Source organism: Spinacia oleracea, chromosome 5 (genome assembly GCF_020520425.1).
Source record: "Spinacia oleracea cultivar Varoflay chromosome 5, BTI_SOV_V1, whole genome shotgun sequence".
Classification (NCBI taxonomy): domain Eukaryota; kingdom Viridiplantae; phylum Streptophyta; class Magnoliopsida; order Caryophyllales; family Amaranthaceae; genus Spinacia; species Spinacia oleracea.
This window is the reverse complement of record NC_079491.1, coordinates 79,831,936-79,853,785: the sequence shown is the minus strand read 5'-3', so window position 1 is coordinate 79,853,785 and position 21,850 is coordinate 79,831,936. Positions and strand designations below refer to the sequence as shown.

At 39.9% G+C, this 21,850-nt stretch overlaps 1 non-coding gene across 1 annotated transcript; it reads left to right on the top strand.

Annotated features, from left to right (window-relative positions):
* The first annotated feature begins 5,961 nt into the window (after positions 1 to 5,961).
* On the top strand, positions 5,962 to 6,067 carry LOC130462160 (small nucleolar RNA R71). The gene has a single exon (XR_008922298.1). It is a non-coding gene; the product is annotated as a small nucleolar RNA R71 (small nucleolar RNA).
* The last annotated feature ends 15,783 nt before the right edge of the window (positions 6,068 to 21,850 follow it).

Sequence of the window (21,850 nt, the reverse complement as noted above, 5' to 3'; positions counted from 1 at the left end):
GATGGGTCAGGCCGAACTTCCATTAGAATTTTGGGGACATGCACTAAATACAGCTGCACTCACTATAAATAGAGCTCCGTCTAAAGCTGTCGAAAAGACTCCATACGAATTATGGTTTGGAAAGCCTCCAAATGTGTGTTTTCTTAAGATTTGGGGATGTGAAGTATACGTCAAACGATTAATTTCAGACAAACTTCATCCAAAATCTGACAAATGTATCCTTGTGGGCTATCCAAAGGAAACAAAGGGGTATTACTTCTACAATACATCTGAGAACAAGGTGTTTGTTGCTCGAGATGGTGTCTATTTGGAGAAAGATCACATTTCCAAAATGACAAGTGGGAGAAAAGTAGACCTCGAAGAAATTCGAGTCGAACAACAAACTCTAGAGAATGCTCAAGATGACATTCAGGATGAAACTCAGAGATCTTTAGAAGAATCTGGTGAGAATCATGGTCAAACTAGAAATGTTACCCCGCGTAGATCGCAAAGATATAGATCTCTACCGGAAAGGTACTTAGGTATTTTAACAAACGAGAGCTATGACGTTCTATTACTTGAAAGTGATGAACCTGCGACTTACAAACAAGCTATGACGAGCCCTAGCTCCAAGCAATGGTAAGAAGCCATGCAATCTGAATTAGACTCCATGTCTGAAAACCAAGTATGGGATTTGGTCGATTTGCCAGATGGATACCAAGCCATTGGAAGCAAATGGGTTTTCAAACTGAAAAAGGACAAGGATGGGAAACTTGAAGTTTTCAAAGCTAGATTGGTTGCAAAAGGTTACAGGGAAGTCCACGGTGTGGATTACGAAGAAACCTTTTCACCAGTTGCAATGCTAAAGTCTATTCGGATAATGTTAGCAATCGCTGCATATTACGATTACGAAATATGGCAGATGGATGTCAAAACTGCTTTCTTAAACGGCGTTTTAACAGAAACTGTGTTTATGACACAGCCTGAAGGTTTTGAGGATCCAAAGAATGCTAAAAAGGTATGCAAGCTAAAGAAGTCAATCTACGGATTGAAGCAGGCATCCAGAAGCTGGAATATACGTTTGATGAAGCAGTCAGTGACTTTGGTTTCATCAAGAACGCAGACGAATCTTGTGTATACAAGAAGGTCAGTGGGAGCAAAATTGCTTTCCTAGTATTATATGTCGACGACATATTACTTATCGGAAATGACATTCCTATGTTGAACTCTGTCAAGATTTGGCTTGGGAAATGTTTTTCGATGAAAGATCTAGGAGAAGCACAGTACATATTGGGCATCAAGATTTACAGAGATAGATCTAAAAGGATGATTGGACTTAGTCAAAGCACTTATATCAATAAGGTGCTTGATAGGTTCAAGATGGCGGACTCCAAGCGAGGCCACCTACCCTTGTCTCATGGAATGACTCTAAGCAAGACTCAGTGCCCAAAAACACTTGATGAGCGTAGACGAATGAATGGGATTCCATATGCATCATTGATTGGTTCAATAATGTATGCTATGATATGTACACGCCCGGATGTTGCGTATGCACTCAGTGCTACGAGCAGATACCAGTCAGACCCAGGGGAGGCGCATTGGACTGCTGCCAAGAATATTCTGAAGTACCTGAAAAGGCACAAAGATGACTTCCTGGTCTATGGTGGAGATGATGAATTAATTGTTAAAGGCTATACGGACGCAAGTTTCCAAACCGACAAAGATGATTTCAGATCACAGTCTGGGTTTGTCTTCTGCCTCAACGGAGGAGCAGTAAGCTGGAAAAGTGCTAAACAAAGCACCATTGCGGATTCTACAACTGAAGCGGAGTACATTGCTGCACATGAAGCAGCAAAGGAAGCTATATGGCTAAGGAAGTTCATAGGTGAACTTGGTGTAGTCCCCTCCATTAAAGGACCAATAGCCCTGTATTGTGACAATAACGGAGCTATTGCACAGGCAAAGGAGCCTAGACACCACCAGAGAGTCAAGCATGTACTTCGTAGATTTCACCTTCTACGAGAGTTCGTTGAAAGAAAAGAAGTCGAGATAAGCAAGATTGGAACTGATGACAACATATCAGATCCATTGACTAAACCTCTGCCGCAGGCGAAGCACAACTCGCACACTGCAGCTATGGGAATCAAGCATATTGGAGAATGGCTTTGATGTCTCTGTTTAATGTTTTAAAGTTTTAGAGTTTAAATCTTTGTAAAACATTATTGGTTAATCATTCACAATAAATGAAAAGAATTCATTTTTCCATTTAATTTGTGGTTTATTAAATGATGAGTCCCTTCAATTTGACGATATATTCAAGACAGACTGTCAGGACCAGTCCTGTGACTAAGAAATGTCTATCAAGTGAACTTGAATGTCAAAGGTTGAAAATGGTCCCTAGTCGGAGTTTTCTATAAAATTGGACGCATAGAAAACGTTAGACGACTAGAATGCAAGATGACTAGTAGTTCTGTTTCTTGAACTATGTGGACATGGCAATGTCATAATCATTTGCATAGATACTTACTTTGGGAAGACTAGTATCGGACAAGACCTATGAAACTTTACTGTAAGAGAAGAAAATCTGTCATAAGTAAATTTCATTAAAATTATTAGACACTAAATCCTCAATACCTGAGTGATTTGAGATTACTTGTTTGAGAACTGGTTGCTTTGACGTTGACCAACCGTCGCACCGTAAAAGGAGGCTATAAAGGCAACGCTCAGGTAATCACCTATCAAACGAAGTCTAATCTCAAAATCGCAAGATTGGGATTGTCCTCCCATAAATCGGGATGAGATGCTTAAAAGTTGTACAAGGCCACTCGGAGAGCTAGAAACTGTGAAATGCATGGCCGTGCTCGGATGAATCATAGGCTATGATTATCTGTTTATTTGATCAGTTGAACTCTGAAACCGAGAAACACCTATGGACATAATAAGGATGACAACTTTTACCTTATGTTCAAGAGCAAGCATCGAGCGACAAAGGAATTAGGAAATGCACACTTGTCCCTAAGGACAAGTGGGAGACTGAAGGAAATAATGCCCTTGGTCCAAGTATGCATTCTATGTTAAGTCTAATAAATGCGGTTCAGTATTAATTAACAAGTTAATAATTCAGTGAGATCAAGTGAGCTGAATGCCTAGCTAGAGGCCGCTTCAGTTCAAGTGGAATTAATGATATTAATCCACAGCTTACTCTTGACTGAACCCGTAGGGTCACACAAATAGTACGTAAACGGATCAAGTATTTAATGGCATTAAATACTCCATCTATGGATATTCGGAATCGACGGATCTTGGTTTCAGTGGGAGCTGAGATCGTCACAGGCAAGAAATGAATACTCCGGAAACGATGATATTGCCGGAAACGGAAATATGGATCGTATCGGAAATATAAATATTATCCAAGTCGTAGATGTTGCCGGAAACGGAAACATGGTACGTATCGGAAAATATAATCGGAAATGGAAATATTGCGAGAATCGGAAATATTGCCGGAAACGGAAATATTGTCAGAATCGGAAATATTATCGGAATCGGAAAATAATTCCGGAAACGGAAATATTAAATATTTGTTCGAAACGGAAATTGATTCCGGAATCGGAAATATTAAATATTGTTCGTATCGGAAATGAATTCCGGAATCGGGAATTTAATCGGAAGCGTATCGTACGAATTAGCATCGGACGAGGCCCGCTAGACGAAGGCCCAGCACGAAGCCAGGCCGTCGCCCAACGAGCCAACGCACACCAGCGCACGCCAAGCCTCGACCAGGCCCAGCGCAAGGCCAGGCCCAGCCAAGGCCTTGGGCGCGCGCGCGGAGCACAGCAGTGGGCCGAGCGCTGTGCGCCTAGCGTGGGCCGCAAGGCTTGCGCGGGTGTACGGTGCTCGTGCAATGCTCGTGCGGGAGTCCTGAAGCAATCGGGATTCGAAGTGTGATTAAATCCTAAAACTATTAGATAATGATTGTTTAATTAGAGTCCTAGTAGGGTTATAATTAAATAAATTTGTATCCTAATAGGATTCCAAAACCCTTTCCATAACTCTATAAATAGGTGCCTAGGGTCACATATTTTCAGAGATTATTCAAGTATTCAAAGTGAGTTTTTGAGAGAAAATTCAGACACATTTCTTGACTATAAGTGCCGAAAATCTTTAGTACCTTAAGGGCGATTCTAGTTGGTCAATCTTAAGGCGGATCCGGACGTGCTGTGGACTATCTACGGAGGGACGACACTTGGAGTCCTAAAGACTTGTTCTTGTTCGGTTCGGGCGCAGCTAGGGAAGGCACGCAACAAAGAGTATGCATCTAAACTATGCTATATGATTATGTGTAAATAATATGTATTCCTGGCTAAATGGTTTTTCCGCATGATTTATGAATTGTCATATGTATCATAACCTAACAAGAATAACATCACTACAACTCTCGATGAGATTCACCATCTACTTTACGTCACAATCCCTTTTTCCATTCAAGATTTCCTTAAGAAATTTAGAGTAGGTAGGAATTTTCTTGATTGCATCCGTAAAGGGAATGGAGACATGCAACTTACTTATCACCTCAAGAAATTTTGCAAAATGAGCATCAACTTTTTTCCTAGTAAATATTTGGGAAAAGGGAGTTTAGGAACGAGAGGTTGGAGGGAAGTGGCCACCTTTGGTCTTGAATTATCCATCGCAACATCCTTAGGGGAAACAACTTGGTCAAAATAATCATCATCTAGGACTTCTACTACCCTCTTATCCCCCCCTCCCCAATGGGCTTACAGACATTACTAGACGTAGAACCATCATTTAAAACCTTCCCACTTCTAGTTATCATGACATTCATTTGTTTCTTAGATTCATGACCTTAAGGTGGAAGACTTGTGTATGATTGATTTTGCTTAATGGTGCTAGCTAGTTGAGCAAGTTGGGTTTCAATAATTTTCAAATGAGTGTTGAATTGCTTGAATCCATCCTCAAACTCCACATTTTTTTTGGCTTGAGCCCCCACAAAAGACTCCATAAGAGATTCTATATTGGACGTAGGAGAGGGGAGTGGTGGAGGAGCATTTTTAAATTCAGAAGAACTAGGAGGGTATTGATTTACATATGGTCTGGGTCTATTGAATACGGGAGGAGGAAATTGATTATCGCCATAATTTTTTCCCGGATTCCCTTTGTAGCCCCCATGAGAGCTCCCTCTATAATTTCCTTGACCGTAATTAGAACCCCCTCCACCTTGGTGGGTAGAATTACCTTGGTTGTATTGAGGTTGATTGTCATAACCATAAGGTTGGCCATAGGAAGCTTGGCTTTTAAAGCCTTGTCCGCTATGGTTACCTCAATTTTGGTAATCAAACCCACCACCGTGGCCTTAAATTTGATCCATGATAAGCATTAACATTAGTAGGGGGACCTCTAGGACTTTGTTGCCCACCAAAGCTAGGGTTTGGGGGACCATCACACCGAGTTATAACATTCAAAGCATTGGCATATTCCACATCAAATTCATTCTAATAAGAAGGATCATGCTCCACATAAGATACATTTTTCAAAAGAGGACACATAGATGGAATATGATCATATCCTCCACATAAATCACAATATATTGAACTTGGAGGCATTGTGTTGTACGATCTTACCTTTCCCTTCCCTTTGGTGAGAAGAGTGGTTGATGGAGAAGGAATCGTTGATGGAGATGGCGGTTGGGATGGAGCTTTCTCAAGCTTCTCAAGTCTAGAGGTGAGCTTCTCAATTATGGTAGCTTGCTCCAAAACATAAGCCGGTCCTTTTCCATCATCGTTGTGACTCCTACTATTATTTTTGGAACTCCTAGAACCAACATGCCAAGCTTGATAGTTTTAAAAAACATCCTCAATAATCTCCTCGGTTCTATTTATGATTGGCCCGCCCGCTCCAACCTCAAGGTTTGTGTTGGAAGCCGGGATAAGCCCCAAATAGAACGTTTGAAGGAAAAGCCATTTTTGAATCCAATGATGAGGGCATTCACGTTGATACTCTTTGTAACGATCCCAAGCATCAAACAAGGATTCATCCCTTTTATGCTCAAAGTATTGAATTTATTTCTTGTACTTAGTCGTCTTTCCGTGAGAATAGAATTTTCTTAGGAAGGCACTTGTCACTTCATTCCATGTTTTGAGTGAGTTTGGCTTGACCTCCTTGTCTAGCCTATCAATTGGCCTTCCTAGCAAGGATAACCGGAATAATTTGAGTCGAACATGTAGGGGAATACAGTTAAACATAATAACATGTGCGGAACAATCCCCAAAGCCAGGAAACATGTATAAAGCATAGATTAAGCAAACTTACATTCGAAGAGTGTTTTCCACAATAATCTGTCAACGAACACGAACAAAGAACTCCACTTGTCGTTCCTCTACTTGGTTCACCGACACGATCAGATCCGTCTTGATTATCGTAGCTTAGACAATTGATCAAGATACTTTGCTTTTTGCGAAGAACTCAATTTGGAGGCACAGAGAGAATTAGGGTTCTCTGTGTCTCTAGGGTTTGAGTGTATGAATTGTGTGTGTGTTGGAAACAAGGTTGTAAGGTTATATCATTAACCTTACTAACCGACCAAGCAAGAACCAAGGCCGGCTAGCAAGCCGTGCGAGCCAAGCAACACGGACACACGCCCGCGCCCAGCGATACACTGCAGGCCGAAGCCCACAGCGCGCGCGCCGAGCAGCTGGGCCGTGGGCCTTGCTCGCTCGTCGTGCTGTGCGCTAATGCTTGATGTTGCGTGCTCGCGCCCAATGGGCTTTCCTTGCTTGCTCGCGAGCTTGCCCTTCGTATTCGCGATTTAATATATTTCCGATACATTATTTATCGTTTCGTATACGACGAATCACTGTCGTACGATACGATTTATTCGTGTCGCCCAGCTTACGAATATTCGCGATACGATATACGATTCCGACAAAGGTCGTATCGTATAATACGTTTCCAACTAATTCCCAAAAAGCTATTAAATGAATTTTTGATTCATTTAATCCGGTGATCTGTTACGTGTCATTGGTGAGACCTTGTAGGTTCAGTCAAGAGTAAGTTGTGAGTTCAATATCCATTAGAACTCACTGATCGGAAGGATTGCTCCAGCTAGCTGTTCCGATCACTTGATCTCACTGAATTAATTGTTCGCAATTAATTTGAACCTTGGTATTAGACTTAATGCACCTTGGGTGAAGGACATATTTCCTTCAATCTCCCACTTGTCATTCAGACAAGTGTGCATCCACATTCCTTTGTCACTTAGTGTTACTTATTGAACATAAGGTAAGATCCAAGCCATCCTTATTAGGTCCATAAGTGTTTCTCGGATTACAGAGTTCAACTGTCAAACTTTTGCAGAAGGTTAAGCCTAACCATTCTGAGCACGGCCATGCATTTTACAGTATCTAACTCTCCGAGAGGCCTTGTTACACAACAACACCATATCCTATCAAAGATAGGAGGACAAACCATTCTTGCAATCTATGAACACTCACTTTGATTCATAGTACGCCCAATAACTGCTTTTATAGCCTCCTTTTACGGTGCGACGTTTAGCTAGTATCAAAGCGAACTAATTCTCAAACGAGCAGACATAATCGCTCATGTTCTGAGGAACGGTTTCTAATCACCATTAATGAGAACTACCTATGACATGACTTTAATCTCTTAAAGCGTTCTCATGGTCAATCCGATACAAGATCCAATAAGTATCTATGCAAAAGATCTTGACATCCAGTCACTCTAGTTCAAGAAACAGATATAAGTAATCTACTTGTAATCTAATCTTCATTAGTCATTGGTCGTCCACCTTTCAATGACCTGGATTAGGGATCCTTTGTGACTTCAATATTCAAGTTCACTTATGGGTGTTTCTTTGTCAAAGAATCCATCTTGACATCCCATTTGAATGATTTGAATCACATGGACTTATCATTTAATTCTAAACCACAATTAAATGAATATGAAATAAATATATTTCATAAATATGAAATGGTTAAACCAATTGTTTTAAACATAGATCTAACAGATGTTCTAAAACAATACTTAGAAAATCAAAGCCATTCTCCACCATGCTTGATTCCCATGGTTGCTACATGTGCGTTGTGTTTCACTTGTGGCAACGGTTTAGTCAATGGATCTGCGACGTTGTCGTCAGTTCCAACCTTGCAAATCTCGATTTCCTTTCTTTCAACGATCTCTTGAAGTATATGAAATCGCCGCAGTACGTGCTTCGACTTCTGGTGGCTCCTAGGCTCCTTTGCCTGGGCAATGGCTCCGCTATTGTCGTAATACAAAGCCACTGGTCCTTTAATGTAGGGGACAACACCAAGTTCTTCGATGAACTTCCGAATCCAAACAGCTTCCTTTGCTGCTTCTGAGGCAGCAATGTACTCGGCTTCAGTTGTAGAATCCGCAATAGTGCTTTGCTTAACACTTTTCCAGCTTACTGCTCCGCCGTTGAGGCAGAACACAAACCCAGACTGTGATCTGAAATCATCTCTGTCGGTTTGAAAGCTTGCGTCCATATAGCCCTTAACAATCAACTCATCTGTACCACCATAAACCAGAAATTGATCCTTTAGGATGTTCTTGGCAGCAGTCCTATGCGCCTCACCTGGTTTTGACTGGTACCTGCTCGTTGCACTGAGTGCAAACGAAACATCCGGCCTTGTACAAATCATAGCATACATGATGGATCCAATAGCCGAAGCATATGGAATTCCACTCATCTTTCTACGCTCATCAGATGTTTTGGGACACTGATTCTTGCTTAGATATACGCCATGTGACTAGGGTAGATGGCCTCTCTTGGCTTCCATCATATTGAACCTAGCTAGCACTTTGTCAATGTAAGTGCTTTGGCTTAGTCCAATCATCCTCTTAGATCTATCCCTATAGATCTTGATGCCCAATATGTACTGTGCCTCTCCTAAGTCCTTCATTGAGAAACACTTCCCGAGCCAAGTCTTTACAGACTCCAACATAGGAATGTCGTTTCCAATAAGTAGTATGTCATCAACATACAAGACTAGGAATGCAATTTTACTCCCACTGACCTTCTTGTATACACAATATTCGTCATGATTCTTGATGAAGCCAAACTTATTGACTGCTTCATCAAATCGTTTATTCCAACTCCTTGATGCCTGCTTTAGTCCGTAGATGGACTTCTTAAGCTTGCATACCTTTCCTTGGTTCTTTTGATCGACAAAACCCTCCGGCTGTGTCATGAACACAGTCTCTTAAAGAACACCATTCAAGAAGGTAGTTTTGACATCCATTTGCCATATTTCATAGTCATGAAAAGCGGCAATCGCAAGGATTATCCGAATAGACTTAAGCATCACGACTGGAGAAAAGGTTTCATCGTAGTCAACGCCGTGAACTTGCCTGTAACCTTTTGCTACCAATCTAGCCTTGTATATGTATACAATTCCATCTTTGTCTTTCATCAATTTGAAGACCCATTTGCATCTGATAGGTGTGAACCCATCCGGCAAATCAACCAAATCCCAGACTTGATTTTCAGACATGGAGTCTATTTCAGATTGCATAGCCTCTAACCATTTAATGGAGCTTGGGCTCGTCATAGCTTGCTTGTAAGTCAAAGGTTCATCACTATCCAATATGAGAACGTCTAAGTTTTCAGTCAAGAGGACACCTGTCCATCTGTCCGGCTGAAAAATAGTTCTATTTGACCTACGAGGGGCAACAACGTTTTGAGGAACTACTCCCACTGGCTCTTCTAAAGACCTTGGATGTTCATCAACTTGAACTGCTTCTAAAGAGTTCTGAGTTTGTTGTTCGTCTCGAATCTCTTCGAGGTCTATTATTCTCCCACTTGTCAATTTGGAAATATGATTTCTTTCCAAAAAGACACCGTCACGAGCAACGAATACCTTGTTGTCTAACTTGTTGTAGAAATAATACCCCATAGTTTCTTTTGGATACCCAACGAAGAAACATTTGTCAGATTTAGGTTATAGCTTGTCCGAAATTAATCGCTTGACATATGCTTCGCAACCCCAAATCTTCAGAAAAGACAACTTTGGAAGTTTCCCAGTCCATAATTCGTATGGAGTCTTTTCAACAGCTTTTGAGGGAGCACGATTCAGTGTGAGTGCTGCAGTTTACAACGCATGTCCCCAGAACTGTAAAGGAAGTTCGGCCTGATCCATCATTGACCTGACCATATCGAGTAAGGTCCTATTTCTCCGTTCCGACACTCCATTCCATTGAGGTGTCCCCGGAGCAGTCAATTCAGAAAGAATACCGCATTCTTTTAGATGGTCATCGAACTCGTGGCTAAGATATTCACCTCCTCGATCCGATCTTAGAGCTTTGATTTTCTTGCCATGTTGATTCTCTACTTCATTTTGAAATTCTCGGAATTTCTCAAACGATTCAGACTTGTGCTTCATTAAGTAAATATAGCCATATCTACTGAAGTCGTCCGTAAACGTTATGAAATAGCTGAACTCACCTCTAGCTTTCGTACTCATAGGCCCACATACGTCCGTATGTATTATCCCTAGTAGTTCGCTTGCTCTTTCTCCCACCTTTGAGAAAGGTTGCTTTGTCATTTTGCCAAGTAAACAAGATTCGCATTGATCAATCTTCTCTAAGTCGAATGATTCTAGAATTCCTTTCCGTTGAAGTAATTCCATGCGCTTTATGTTTATATGGCCTAATCGACAATGCCACAGAAATGTGAGATCCGAATCACCAGTTTTAGCCTTTTTGGTATTTATGTTATAAATGTGTTTGCTCGTATCTACCACATAAAGACCGTTTTCTTGTTGTGCTGAACCATAAAACATTCCATTCAAAGAAAAAGAAAAACTATTGTCTTTAAATTGAAAACTAAAACCTTTAGAATCCAAACTTGAAACGGAAATGATGTTTCTGGTGATACTAGGAACGTAGTAACAGTTTTCTAGTTCCAAAACAAACCCACTAGGCAAAGAAATAAAATAAGATCCTACGGCTAATGCAGCAATCCGTGCTCCATTTCCCACGCGTAGATCCATCTCGCGTTTATCAAGCCTTCTACTTCTCCTTAGTCCCTGTGAATTGGAACATAAGTGTGAGCCACAACCAGTATCTAATACCCATGAAGTAGAATTAGCAAGATTACAATGTATAACATACATACCTGAAGGAGAAGCAACGTTTCCGTCCTTCTTCTCTTCCTTTAGTTTGGGGCAATCTCGCTTGTAATGACCAATTTCATTACAATTGAAGCATTGCGATGTAGAAGGAGAAGCATTCCTCTTCATCTTGCTCTTGGAAGGCGCCAGATGCCCTCTGGGAGTGGACGAAGATGCAGCCTTGCTTTTCTTCCCCTCGCCTACTTTCTTGAATTTAGTGCACCTCACATTCAAAGGGTCTTGATTGTACTTAAGGATTTTCTCGCATTTCATGAGTAATTCCACAAGTTCACAGAATGTGCTCTCTTTCTGATGAAAGAGATAGTGCATCTTAAAACCCTCATAATCCTTATGAAGAGAATTCAGCACTAGTGCAATAGCTACCGACTCTTTGATGGAACCACCAAGTCTCTCAATTGTGAAAAATAATCCAGACATCATATCCACATGAGACCGAATTGATGTGTTTTTGTCCATCTTGACAGAGTAGATGCGCCTTTGTGCCTCCAGAAGTTCGATTTCTAGGCACGACTTGCGTGGGGTTATGAGCTTGAGATTTCTCATCGAATTAGCCAATTAGTCAACCCCATTGCCACCAGTTTGGCACAAGGGTCGAAAACCCGCACACTTATCCTCGAGGCTACTTAGGAGAGCTTGAAGTTCAAAAGTAATGAACCTCCCTCTCCAACTCTCAGGGATAGAATTAAGGATGAACTCCGTGACAAGGTACTTGTGAAGTGCCCAACTTCTGTACCTTTCAGGAGTCATGCCTCGCGCATCATAGCTAGGGAAAGGTTGTTTAATGACATAGTGTATGCCATTAACTTTCAAAACTTCGACAAGTTTCTCTTTCCATTCAAGAAAATTAATCAAGTCTAACTCGACATCCAGAATTTCGGATGATATGATTGTTGTTATGTTTGCGACCATTTTGATTGCTACAATCGAAAAGAATTTGCAATAAATAACCATTCATACAATTCAATAACTTTGAAATAAAAGCAAAACATGCAATCATTAAAGCTATAAAAAATTTCATTCATGCAAAAAGCAAAAAACATGGTCCAAAATGAATGAAACGATTCCAAGACCCCAAAAGTCCTAAATCCTTAAGCAGCTTTAGCATGTCTTAAGTAGTTTAAGATTTTAGGTAAGCAAAACCTATTGCTAGTAATCTCCAAATTACTCTTGGTTAATAAACTAATGCCATAATTTATCCCATTGCCACAACTTAATGCCATTGTTGTTTGAGTTGTAACCACAATCAACGTGCTCCTTTAGGACGCCTTACCACCTAAGTCAACTAAAATAGCACCTCGCTTTTGCGTAAACCTACTATCTTAGATCCCTAGATTTTTGTAAGTGTTGATTTGGAAGGCAATTTTTAAACTCAATATTACTTGGACTTAGTTATTTCTATGTTGGTTCGATTATTAAGTGAACTTAAAACTAATCGATTCATAGGAAACAACCTGTTCATGCAAAGCATACATACATTCATACATTCACGCATAATATATATATATATATATAGAAGTGCATAAATAAATGGTGATCTAGTATGGCCCAAAACATCTTTGTCTTGAAGCATCCAATCTTCATCACCTTCTTGTTAGCTTGGCATCGTCTTGAATCTTCGTTCAAATGCTAACTTAAAGTTCTAAACTTAGAAATATTTGAAAATAATAAAATTACATCAAAATTTCCATGGTACGCAGACCATATTTAAAACTTTACATTCAAAGATAGAACGGTACGCAGACCGTATTTAACTATCCTAAATTGGCCATACTAGTCACTTGGAGTACCTGCATTGCATAAAATATATATTCTACGCATTCACCCATTCGTATGCTAAAACGAATGGTCCATGTTAATATGCAAGTATTTACGTGAATTAATTAAAATTCACGTTCACATAAACGCGTCCTAAAAGATTAATCAATTTCCAAATTATTAATCTTAGACTTTATTCTAATTAAAATTGAATTTAATTAAAATAATGCGACCTACGAAAATAATTAAAAATAATTATTTCATTTTAATTTCATTTAGTGGCTCCCACTCAAACCAATAATTTTTCCGGATTATTAATTATGAAATATTAAATTAATACTCGCGGCCCGGCCCAAGCAAATAAAATATTAAATTAAATATCCTGTTAGCCCAAATTAATGCAAATATACGAAGCCCAACGAATTAAACGATTTAAAAAAAGTCCAATTGCTAGATCGGGCTAGGCTTGCGCCCAGCCCCGCCTTGCGTGAGGCCCAAGAGCACACGAGCAGAGCTCGCGCAACCCCAGCACCATCGCGCGCGCGCGCGCACCGCTTCCCCGCAGCATCGCTGCCCCTACGCTGCGTGTTGTGCATCGTGTGTGCTAGACGTCGCAAGGCTTGCGCCTCGCTTCGTCGCAGCCCTGCAAGCTACCTCGCCTGCCCCTCCCTCGCCTAGCGCGCACGAGGCACGCAGCATAGCTGCTGCTGCCCGTGTCGCATGGCTCGGTCGAGCACAATGGCCTCGTATGGCTCGACGAGCCATACTTCCATCATGCCCATGTTCGCGTTTTGGTTCGTAAAACGGACCAACTTAATTAAAATTAAATTAAATTCACGAACTTGCATTAATTTTATTTTTTCAAAAAAGTTACGATTTTTATTTTCGAAAAACAACGATTTTTAACGATTTAATAAACTTTAACGACAATCCAATTTCGTAAAATTAATAAATCAAGGGCTAACAATATTCAAACTTTCAAGAACGATCGAATCAACTTTAAAGTTTGAACTTTTAATTAATAAAATCCGAAACTTTATATCGTTCATAAACAATTAAATTTCAGATTATTAATAATTTGGTTTAAGTCGTGATGAAACCTTCGTATTCGCGATTTAATATATTTCCGATATATTATTTATCGTTTCGTATACGACGAATCACCGTCGTACGATACAATTTATTCGTGTCGTCCAGCTTACGAATATTCGCGATACGATATACGATTCCGACAAAGGTCGTATCGTATAATACGTTTCCAACTACTTCCCAAAAAGCTATTAAATGAATTTCCGATTCATTTAATCCGGTGATCTGTTACGTGTCATTGGTGTGACCTTGTAGGTTCAGTCAAGAGTAAGTTGTGAGTTCAATATCCATTAGAACTCACTGATCGGAAGCATTGCTCCAGCTAGCTGTTCCGGTCACTTGATCTCACTGAATTAATTGTTCGCAATTAATCTGAACCTTGGTATTAGACTTAATGCACCTTGAGTGAAGGACATATTTCCTTCAGAACATACTCCGACGTCACCCCACTGTGCTTGTTGGTGTCACAATAGTGCTCAAATTGTTTGAGGTGCTCGTGCTGAGATTGATTTGCATTGCCACAAAAAGGGTGGCTTCGAACAAGCGAGATCAATGCCAGACGTATCTCAAAGTTGTTGGAATTTGTGGTGGGATCTTGAATATCACATGTTTCTTCAAAAGTCCCCAGTATCCCAAGATTCTTCACCGGTAACGCCATGTCCTCAATGGTAGGACTTGGAGGGATTTTTTCGGGGGGACTCTCACGCAAGGCTTCAAATCGATTGTTGCTAAACGATCGAGTTCTTATACTTCTAAACCCCGTCAATTTCCTCTCAATCTCGTTGTCAAACGGAATGAGAGGTCTATGTCGTATCCTACCTCGGTTTTGCATGCACAACTAGGAGAAACGTTAGCAATGACAAGCACAAATAAAAAGGTAAAACTAAACTAGATTGGAAAGCTAAACTCAAAAATCAACAACCGTTCCCCGACAACGACACCATTTTGATAAGGGATTTTTGCGTCGTTTACAACCACCACTTAATCATACAATATTTATAGTACTCCTAAACTAACCAACTATATTGCTATAGTGGAAATTATAGGGATCGTGCAAAGAGAACGGGTGGGAGAGCTTAACAAACAAAAAAACTTGAGCTAGCTTGAAGAGAAAGGATTCACTAACAAGCTAACAATTCTAATTGATAGACAACCAAGAAGGAAAGAAACTAGGTGATCGGGGATCGGCAAGGATTCAGTGGGGAAAAAAAGTGAAGTGCAAGCATTCTTGGTATTGTAAGGACACAAGAGAGAGTCATAAGATCAACAAGGTAGCCCATATGGTGCTACCAATTCTCAATTTCTTGACAAACAAGTAATAGGCACTCTAATTAACAACTAATTAGTCTAGCATTTGCAACCCCTAACCTAGCAAGTCATGGAAATCCAAATCACCATATCACAATTTAGTCACAACATTGGAATGATTTCCGTTCTAATTTCTCAACTACTACCTAAGTCCTACCCGTACCCCTAGCAAGGACTTACTCTAGAGACATGGAAACAAAAAGCAAGCCAAGTTTGGAAATTAAACAATTTGTAACAGCCTAATAATTCCTTGCTTTTATAAAATCATTTTCCAATTTAAAATAAAGGAATTACTAAAGCATTACCGCCACCGTGATAACGGTTAAGGCTATTACCAGAATTACGCAGCGAAAATTAATGTCAACTAACTTTTAAAAACATAATTAATGAAATATTGAGGCCTCCTACAATTTGGAACCATAGCGGCCCAAAAACCAAAGTATAAATAGTTCAAACATTTCAAACAAAATTAAAGTATAATTAAATAGTTCAAAATACGAAAACATGCAACTCTCTCGATCATCCCAAGCCACATGATTCCGATCAACCAAGCTGCTATATTATTCTACTCCCCATTAATGCAAGTGCAAATGATAGATCATCATAGGGTCATTAAGGCAAAGGCCATGACCAAAACACACAAAGCACGTAGTCAGCAAAAGCTGAGTACTTACAAGAATAGAGTGAATGAAACTAAAATATGCATCACTCACTAAGTACTAACCATCATGCAAAAGCCATGTAATAAATAACAACCAATCATGAATACAAGACTCGACTCTTGACTCGACTCTTGACTCAAAATTTAATTAGAATAAGCTTCGAACGAGACAAAAGAAAGTTCCATAAAGGAAAAGGTGATGGGAGCCAACCATACACCAGGTAATAAATAATAAAATCGGGCCATACTGAGTGTCGGGCCATACAGACGGAATTCCTGCGCATAATATAAATGAAACAACGTCTTGTATCATTAGTAGGAGTACGAGCTTTCCGGCAAGACTCCCCCCATTGTTCATACTCAAGGTATATACGTTCCAAGAGTTTTGAAGCTTGTTCTGGTTGCACTTTATGTTTATTAATATTTTATTAAAGGTGAACTCAAGACTCAACAATGTACACATATACAATTAATAAACGACAACCAAAACAATCTTATTTTAATGCTTTAGGACTTGTGATCAACCAAACACGACTCTTGTGAAATTACTACCATGTTCCTCCTCACCAAAGTGAGATTCCACATCATGCTCATTAACATGAGGGTTGTGCCCTTGCACGACAAATCCTAATTCATTTCATACAAAATATTCCCAACTGAACCCTACATGTGCGGTGGCTTACGTGAGCTAACCCTTCACATGTGGTAAAATAAATAGTACAACGAAGTACGAATAATTGGCTCAAAGTATGCTAGACATCCGTACGATAGCATACAAATAAATGATCCATTTCTTGCATGTGAAACAAACCATACATGCATAAATATTGAACAACATGATTGACAATGAAATCCATACTCATAATGATCTCAACATGCTTGTTCAACAATTCAATAACTCCAATAATATTAATCCACATGATCGTTCACCAAAGCATATATGAATCCACATAATATAATTCACATCATCAACAATCATGTAATGTCATTGACAAAAGTGTGGTCGCCCTAGACTTGTACGTACCTTGAATACCTAAGCGTAGGGGCCACTTTGCAATAACGAGCACTTACTTAGAAATCACCTCCTATCATCAAAATAATGAAACTTAAATTATTTCCATGTTCATTAAATTTCTAGCAACTTTATAAAATCTAGTACGAAAACATACTTTTTCCGCCTTTAAAATCAATAAATATCAACACTTTAAGCCTTTATTCAAATCTGAAAATATAATTGTTTATCATAATTAAAATCATCACCTAATTATGCTAATCAATTGACTTATTAGGTCTAGATTAAAACCTTAACTTGAAAATCCCATTAAAACCAATTTATCATCATAAAAATCAATTCTTTATTAAATAAACGAATATGAAAATTCATAATTTAATAATTAAAACAAGCCTAATGAATCACAACACGCAAATCCTCAAAGCACGGTGTTCATAACCGATTCCCAACATTTTAATCATCCAAAACAATATTCATATTATAATTTAAAATACGGAATTGAAATAGAATAGGTAAGGAAGAAGAGAATTATACCAATCCGGCCTATAGCACGGAACAACCCCGAATTAGATTGATTGGGCGAAAAAGAATTGAATAACGAACACGAACAACACACACACACACACACACACACACACACACGTCCGTGTGTGTGCGCGCACAACAAGGGCGACAAAAAAAGGGGCAGCGACAGCGCAGCGTGCACGGGGCTGGCGCAGCGTGCGAGTGAGAGGGGCGAGCAGGGGTGTGCGCTAAGCACACGAGTAAGAGGACGAGCAAGTGTGTGGGCGAGAGGCGGGCACGAGGGAACGAGGTCGTGCGATGTGCGGGTGCAGCACGAGGGCACGAGGCCTTGAGGGCGTGCGGGAGCCAAGCAAAGAGAGAGAGAGAGGAGTTGGAGTGAGGGGCAAGCAAAGCAAAAGAGGCTTTATGAAATTTTAGGGGTTCATTAAATGATGAGGAGTCCTGTTTATAGGCTCCCTATTCTCAATGGGCTAGGCTTAGGAAAATAGAATTGGGCTTAGGGAATTAATTGATTGGGCTAGCTTATGACTTGAATTAAATTCTTTTGATTTGGCTCGTTGAATAAAACGAATTGTACTTTTCATTTAAAACCCAAAACCTTTGAAATCACTTGCAACCCATTTAATTTTCCGACTCAAGAATTAAATTCGTTTCGTAATTAATTAAAATAATAAATATTCTAATTAATTAAAATACATTTAAATATTATTTAAATACGAATTAATTTCCAAAAATCGTAAAATGCTTTATAAATATAATAAAATGTATTTATAAATATTATAAAAATACGAGGTATTACAGTCTACCCTCCTTAGAAGAAGTTTCGTCCCGAAACTTGGGTTCGGAAATTAAAATTTAACTCAAAACTGGAGATTTATGAGACTTTTAATGCGTTCACTTGCAAAAATTTAAGTTGTTGTACTCTTTACATGATTAAACAGGACAATAATAAGCGCAAATTCAATAGAAAGCACTAAATTGAGCATAAAATAGGGGAAAACAAAGCAAAAAGCGCGAAATTCTACCGCACTCTACCCCCCCTTAAAAGACACGAGTTACGACCCCGTAACTCAACTAACCTCGGGAAAAAGCTCGGGATATTTCTTTCTCATTTCGTCCTCCGCTTCCCAAGTTGCTTCCTCAGATTCTTGATTAGACCACAACACTTTGACAATTTTCACATCTTTAGTATGCGTAGTACGCACTTTGCTATCAAGGATTTTGACAGGTTTTTCCTCAAAGGTTAAACTTTGGTCTAATTCTATAGTCTCCGGTTTCAACACATGCGATTTCTCCGGGATATACTTCCTTAACTGAGATATGTGGAACACGTTATGCACTCTATGCAAGTCCGTAGGCAAGGCTAGTCTATAAGCTACCTTCCCAATTCTTTCTAAGATTTCATATGGGCCTATGTACTTAGGGCTTAACTTCCCTTTATTTCCAAATCTCATGACACCTTTCATTCGTGACACTTTGAGCAACACCTTATCACCTATATTGAACTCTTCATCCCTACGTTTCAAGTCTGCATAACTCTTTTGGCGATCCTGCGCCGCTTGAATCTTTGATTGGATGGTTCGGATTTGGTTCATGGTATCCTCTATCATTTGAGGTCCCAACACTACGGTTTCACTAATGTCGTTCCAGCAAAGGGGACTTCTACACTTTCGTCCATACAAAGCCTCAAATGGTGCCAATCCAATGCTAGCATGATAGCTATTATTATAGGAAAACAAAATCAAATCCAGGATATCTTCCCAACTTCCTTGGAAATCAATAACGCATGCCCGAAGCATGTCCTCCAGGGTTTTGATAGTCCTCTCAGTTTGTCCATCTGGAGCTGGGTGGAAGGCTGTACTCATTTTCAATGTCGTACCAAAGCTCTTCTGCACTCGTTTCCAGAAATTCGAAAGAAACCTTGAATCCCTATCCGATACGATATCCTTAGGAACTCCATGTAACCTCACAACATTCTTAATGTAGGCTTTAGCAAGTTGTTCTATTTTCCAGGTTTCCTTCATTGGTATAAACACTGCTGACTTAGTCAACCTATCTACCACAACCCAAATTGTATCATTTCCAGTCTTTGACTTAGGCAAACAAGTGACGAAGTCCATAGAAATACAATCCCATTTCCATCTTGGAATCTCCAAAGGTTGGACCTTTCCTTGAGGTCTCCTGTGCTCTATTTTAACTTTCTCACAAGTCAGACATCTAGCCACAAATTCAGCCACTTCGTTCTTCATTCTTGGCCACCAATAGACCTTTTTCAAGTCCTTATACAACTTGTCACCGCCTGGGTGCACAAAATATGGCGTATTATTCCCTTCTTTCATCAATTTCTCCTTCAATTCTCCACACTTTTGAGGCACGCACCACCTGCCTTTGTACCTCAAACTTCCATCATCATGGATTCGAAATTCTAACTCCTTACCTTGCGAAATCTTTTCCTTGATTCGCTCCAACTTCACATCACCAGCTTGATTCTCCCTAATCTCATCAAATATTGACGGCTGGATGGTTAAGGCATTCATCATTCCCTCAAGGCTTTTACCACTCACTATTTCAAGGTTCAAATGTTGCATGTCCTTACACAGCTCGTTAGCAACTACTAACGCATTAACACTATGACTTGATTTCCTACTCAAGGCATCTGCAACTACATTGGCTTTTACTTCATGGTACTGGATATCCAAATCATAGTCCTTAATTAATTCCAACCACCTTCGTTGGCGCATATTCAGATCCTTCTGTGTGAAGATGTACTTTAAACTCTTGTGATCCGTAAATATCCTAGACTTCACACCATACATGTAGTGTCTCCATATCTTCAATGCAAACACTATAGCAGCTAGCGCTAAATCATGGGTAGGGTAATTGGATTCATATGGCTTCAATTTCCTTGAAGCATACGCAATAACCTTCCCGTTCTGCATCAATACACACCCTAAACCATTCTTAGAGGAATCACTATACACATAATATGTACCACTCTCATCTGGCAAGGTTAACACTGGCGCGGTTGTCAATCGCGTCTTCAAGGCTTGGAATGCTTCCTCACATTGGTCACTCCATTCAAACTTTGCTTCCTTCTTCATCAAGGTAGTCATGGGCTTGGCTATCCTAGAGAAGTCTTGCACAAAGCGTCTATAGTAGCCAGCTAATCCCAGAAAACTTCGAATGCCAGTCACACTCTTGGATGTAGGCCATTCACTAACAGCTTTGATCTTAGCAGGGTCAACTGCCACTCCTTCTTTAGATACAAAATGTCCCAAAAATGCAACTCTTTCCAACCAAAACTCACACTTTGAGAACTTGGCATACAACTGATTATCTCTCAAGGTACTCAACACAGACCTCAAGTGTTCAGCGTGGTCCTCTTCACTCTTTGAATACACTAGGATGTCATCTATGAAAACCACTACAAACTTGTCCAAATAGGCATGGAATACACGTTTCATTAAGTCCATAAATATTGCAGGGGCATTGGTTAACCCAAAAGGCATAACAGTGAACTCATAATGTCCGTATCTAGTCCTGAATGCGGTCTTTGGTATGTCATGATCAGCGATTCTCAATTGATGATAACCCGAACGCAAATCGATCTTTGAAAAGATTCCTGCTCCTTTCAGTTGGTCAAATAGGTCTTCTATCCTAGGTAAAGGATACTTATTCTTGATCGTGACCTTATTGAGCTCCTTGTAGTCTATACAGAGCCTCATACTTCCATCCTTTTTCTTCACAAACAACACTGGTGCTCCCCAAGGAGATGCACTTGGCCTAATGTAACCTTTCTCCAATAGATCTTCTAGTTGGCCTTTTAACTCATTCATTTCTGCTGGAGCCATTCGATAAGGTGCTTTTGAAATAGGCGCGGTTCCAGGCACTAAATCTATGGTAAATTCAATAGGTCGATTGGGAGGCATCCCAGGGATCTCTTCCGGAAACACATCAAGGAATTCATTAACTACTTCAATATCTTCAGGCTGATCCTTGATCACATGCTCTAGGTTCCTCACATTACATAAGAAGACTGGGTTCCCTTTACCGACTAGCTTCATGAGTTCCATTGCCGTGATGATTCCTATGTTCTTAGGCTTACCAAAACGACGATATGAAACTACTTTTCCTAGGCTAGACCTCAAGTGAACCTTCTGCTTCTCACAATCTATTTTGGCTTTGAACATGGCCAACCAATCCATTCCTAGAATTACATCTAGCTCTCCTAACTCAAACTCGATTAGGTTAGATAAGAACACGGTCTTGGCTATGGTCAAAGGCACATCTCTATGGATTTTGGTACACTTCACTATACTACCAGTAGGATTTACTATA